Consider the following 5573-nt stretch of genomic DNA (forward strand, 5'->3'; position numbering starts at 1 on the left):
AGGAGAAGGAAGAGGAGGAGGAGGAGGAGGAGGAGGAGGAGGAGGAAAAGGAGGAGAAGAAGGAAGAGAAGGAGGAGAAGGAGAAGAAGGAGGAGGAGACCAGAACAAAGAAAGCACAAAGGCCAGATGGGTCAAAGGCTGCCCTGTGTAGCGCAAAGTGAGCCCAAAGGAGATATCTTGTCAACCTAACACTTACTGTTTAGCAGCAAAATCTCACTCTTCTGCTTTCTTGAAGTGAATTAATCTCCATAGTATAGGTATTATAATTTCTGTCTAGTTGACCCCCAAAGCATCATACAGGCATTAAAGGGCAGGCTTCTAGAGTTCTTGATTAATTCGTGATCCAATGCTGAGACAATGGATGTGACAGCTACAGCTGCCCTCTGGCAGATACCCTGAATAAAATATAAGGAAGGCCGGGAGGTTTGCTAGATGCTGCAGCCTTCTCTCCTGCCTTTTATTTCTTGCTGTTTTCTGTCACTGTGAACAGCTGCCCTCTGCCATGTGCCTCTCTGCCTTGGAGCCAGCTGAGTACAGACTGAAACCTCCACTAACTGTGAGCTAAGTAAACCTTTCCTTCCTTAAATTTAGGTTTTGGGTATTTTGCCCAGCAACAAAAGAAAAGTAACCAATACAGTAGGACATATGGACACTTTTTGAAAGACAACATGGTCTTTGAAGTGTTTCATTTAATTCATTTATAAGTGATTCTGACCTGTTCTGTATCTCATTGGGAACAGAGAAGCCCTGACCACCCTTGGTGATAATTTGTTTACACCTCAGTCTCAGCAACTGTCATATTAAGAGAGTATTAAATTTTTAAATGTTACATTTATTTACTTATTTATTTATTTAGTTGTTATTTTTTAATGTATTTAGTACAGGATCTACAGAGTCTCACTACACAGATCGGACTTGTAGTGATCCTTCCTGTTTTTCAGCCTCCCAAGCGCTGGGATTATAGGTGCTTGCCACCACACCCAGTCTCAATTGCTGTCTCAGTGCACCCCAGGGGCAGGGCCAGTACCACAGGATGAGGATCAAACCCCCAGTCCCTGCATCTACCTAAGCAGATGCTTTAATCTGCTGAGCTATCAAGCTGGCCCTTAAATTCTACTTTTAGATTAGGTTGTCACCTCCATGTGCACATTTCTTATGTACATACAGTAAGATAAATGTATGACATTATGTGATATATAGCACATATGCCAGTTGAATTATGACGAAAACATAAAACATTGTCAACACATATATAATGATGTAATGACTATGAACATTCACTAAATTTTCAGTTTAATTTAGTTGGTACATATCCACTATTGTCAAACTCATATTTTTCTAATTTTTCTAATGAGTTCTTCAGCATCTTACATTTCAGTTTCTATTTAAAATCAATTATTTAACTGAGCATGTGGGAAAATGAAATATTACTATTAGGCTAGGTAAGCAATCTAGAAATTAAATTATTAAACAATTATTCATTATATTATTCATTCACTCACAATAATTAAACTCTGTGCCTTAGTTTTTTTAATTTTATTTTACTGGGGTTTGAAATGAGGAACTAACAAATGCTAGGCAACCATTCTACTATCAAGAAACATCCCCCATCTAGTCTGTGTTTTAATAAGTATATTCAGGTATCAATGAGAAAAGTCCCATTCAAATATGTAGACAAAGTACAGGTTCTCTTATGTCTTGATTCCTCACAGACCTTGAATGGCTAGGGCCAAAATGTAACTCAGTGGTGTCACAAAATTTCTGATCAAGGAGATTATGGGGCCACACAGGGAAGTGATCGACTATGTAGAATGTGCCTAAGGAGAGTCACATGGAAAGAAAACATTCTCTCAGGCTTTCACAGAGAGCAAATTGGTCAAGCAATGGCCATGACTCATCGACATGGCTGACACTGACAAAGGATCTACAAACTCAGGACAGGGCTTCAGGGTAAATCCTGACGGGATTTGACTGACCTTGTCAGATACAAAAGTTACATTTCTTGTTATATAGGTCTTGCCTTGTCTTGGTCTAGACCATCCAGCAGAAAAGTATAAAAACAAAGTATAAAAAGTAAGGCCATATTAATATGTTGAGCTGTGAAAGACTCAAGTCAACAACTTCTGACATTGCCAGTTCTGAGGATAACCCACTACTATTATGGACTACTGGACTGTATTGGATTATTTTGCTAAATTCACTCACCTACAATGTTTAAATGGCAATGGAACACCCATCTCTGACAAAACTAAACCAAAAAAAGGGGATATAAATGAAGGACCATTTTATATCTGTATATACAAAAATAAGATAGATATACACCTACTTTCTCTTATTTCAGTGAGAAGAAAGATTTGTACTAATAGTATTTGGACAGGATATCATCTCTGCATCTTTTACTAGGACTAACTACTATGAAGACAACAATATACAATGTATTAATAATTGTAACTGTCCTACTAACCTGTTTTAAAACTCTCATTGCTATTTTTATCAGTAAAATTAATAAAAATAATTGATTTTTTAAAATTCATTTAAGTTTATTTAAAAATAAATTTTAAAACCTTCATCTAGAAGGTGGCATCAGTGAGTTGGAGGAATCGAGCTCCTGTTCTTATATCCACTCATAGGAACAATAATTGTGAACCTATCCTTACATAAAAGGCCTTTGTGGAACCTTCAAGATACACGTAGGAATTTATAAAACTCTCTTGCCATCCAAAATCAAGGAGGGATGCTTGGGTAACCTTCAGATGGCAGATAGTTTGAAAGGTATTTAATGTCCAGAACAAGAAATAACCTCATCTCCTGGTGGCCTCAGCTACACTCCTGTTAGGCTTTGGTCCTGGTATCTAAAGGATCTGTCACAGGAGATGGAAGGCGTCCTACACACCAGCACCTCAGGAAAGGCCTGCTGCTCTCAGGGTTAGCTGCAGACCCAGAAATAGCCCTTTAGCTTTGCTCCAGCCCCTTTGGGCTTCAGGCCAAGAGGAGTCCTACCTGAGAGGGACATCTTGGTAACATACCTGCCTATGTGCTCCAGACAGGCTGGCTGATGTCAGTTCCATAGCAGACACTGATTTGTGCCTGCCAAAGCTTAGATGAAGTATGGTTGTCAATTTAAAGTGTTCAGAGATCTGGGGGCCCTTAGGATGTAATTGGGTCATGGGGTCTCCATTCTAATGCACAAGTTACAGAATTTGTTACCATTTGAACAAAATTTTTTTTTATTTTTTATTTTATTTATTTATTTTTATTTTTTATTTTTTGCAGAACCAGGGATTGAACTCAGGCCCTTGTGCTTGCCAGGCAAGCATTTATTCTACTGAGCCATCTCCCCAGCTCCTAAAATTTTTTTTAAAAATAAATGATGTTCAGACTTCTGGGTTCTCCCACTCTCCTGCTTCCTTTTTCTCCATGTGACCCCTCTCTTCCATATACATGTGCTGGCACGTGACCCTCAGCAGAAGGTGTGCAACTTGGGGCTACTTCTTACCCTCCAGAATCAGAAGCCAATAGAAACACTAGTTTTACTTAGTAAGCAGACTGGATATTTTGTTCTACTAACAAAAAATAGATTTATCATCCCTAAATCTAATTTTCTCATAGATTTTCTCTTTGCTTTTTCTCCTAATCCTTTCCACTCCATTCACACCCCCTTCTCCCTCCTTATTTACAAATCTTTGTTTCTATTTTCTTTTTTTTTTTAAACTTCCCTCCTTGAAGGCTTTATTATCTCTTAACATCATCATGCAGAAGACTAAGCTACAAGGTATGACCTATGGGTGTGCAAACAACACCCCAACAGTAAATATAATTTTCAATATACAATAGCTGTATATTTTAGTGAAATGTGATATATTTTTCATTTTGTGTCTTATAAATCTATTGATTGCATATTTTATAGCAAACATAATTTGGTTGTCACTTCATTTCTTTTTTTCCCCCATATTTCTTTCTATTGCCTTGTTTTCTTTCCCTTTCCTTCCTTTTTCCTTTCCTATTCACAGGCTTCCCTTCCCATTTGAATATTGTCTTCCTATTTCAGAGTGTCTATTTGAACCTCATGTACCTCTTTAGGTTCTCACATCAGAGAAACAGTGTGATATTTAACCAAGTTTCTCTGACTTATTTCACTTATGAGTATGGTACTAAGATGCATTTATACCCAAACATGTCTTAATTCATTTTTCTTTATGGATGAATTGTACTACATTGTATATTTAAACATCCCACATCTTCTTTATCCATTTAATGATGGAATTTCTGGCTATTCCGAAGATTGAGCTATTACAAATCATGCTGCTATAAACATGGGTGAGCATATATTGCGGTGGTATGATGCTTTTAATTCTTTCAAGAAGACCCCAAGGAGGAAAAGAGTGAGGTCAAATAGAACCTCTAGTTTTATTTTGCAAGAAATCTCCACACTGATTTCCACAATTGTCACCCAACGCTATACTGTCCTTCAACATTGCAGAAGACTTCCTTTATACCAGAGCCTCATTAGCAATTGTTTTTGGTTGATTACATGATGATAGGCATTCTTTCTGTGTTTGGATCAAATCTCAACATTGTTTTAATTTCTGTTCCTTGAATGGCAAATGATATTGAACATTTTGAAAATATATTTATTTGTTATTTGTACCTTTTTCCCTGAGAAGTATTTATTCATTTCAGATGCCCATTTCTGGATTAGGTCATCAAATGTGGGAGGTCAGATTTTTGAATTCTTCATGTGTTCTAAATATTAGTCCTTTGTCTGAGGAACAGGTTAAATACATATTTTTTTTATCACTGTGTGTTGTCTCTTCTTTTTCTTGGTGATTTCTTTTGCTGTGCAAAAGCTTTGTAGTATGATGAAATTTGCAGTACTTCCTTTGCTATGGGAATTTTGTTGATAAAGTCTGTGACTACCACTGTGTTTTCAAAAATTCCACTTATTTTATGTTCCATTAAATTGTGTCTCTTTTTAATACGAAGATATTTGACCCATTTCGATTTAAAGTTGTGCCTGGTGAAAGATATGGACCTAATTTTCATTTCTGGCATGTGTAAAGCCAGTTTTCCAAACACCATTTTTTAAAAATGCTATTTTTCTTCCAGTGAAGTTGTTGGACCCTTTGACAATGATAAGATGGCTGTGTATGACACTTTGGAGTTGTTTCTGCCCATTCCATTCTAGTCTGTTCAATTGATCATAAGGTCTACATTTTTGCAAGTACCATGCTGTTTTATCATTGTAGCTTTGTATTATAATTTCAAACATGGGATTTTGATGGCTCCCATGTTACCTTTCATGTTTGCTACTCTCGGTATTTTTGGTTCCAAATGAATTTTAGAATTAATCCCTATAGTTCTGTGAGCTATGCTGTTGGTATTTTGATCAGAGTTTCATGAAGTCTGTATAACAATTTGTAAGTAAGTGCATTTTCACTATATGGGTTGTTTCTACCCAACAGCAACAAATATCTTTACATTTACTGATCTCCTCCTTGCCTTAGCTTAATTTTTTATCATTGCTATGAGAAATTATCTGATGCTGAAAGTTAAAGTTAAATAAAGATTTATTA

The sequence above is a fragment of the Octodon degus genome, unplaced genomic scaffold, assembly GCF_000260255.1.
Source record: "Octodon degus isolate 3935 unplaced genomic scaffold, OctDeg1.0 scaffold00018, whole genome shotgun sequence".
Taxonomy (NCBI): domain Eukaryota; kingdom Metazoa; phylum Chordata; class Mammalia; order Rodentia; family Octodontidae; genus Octodon; species Octodon degus.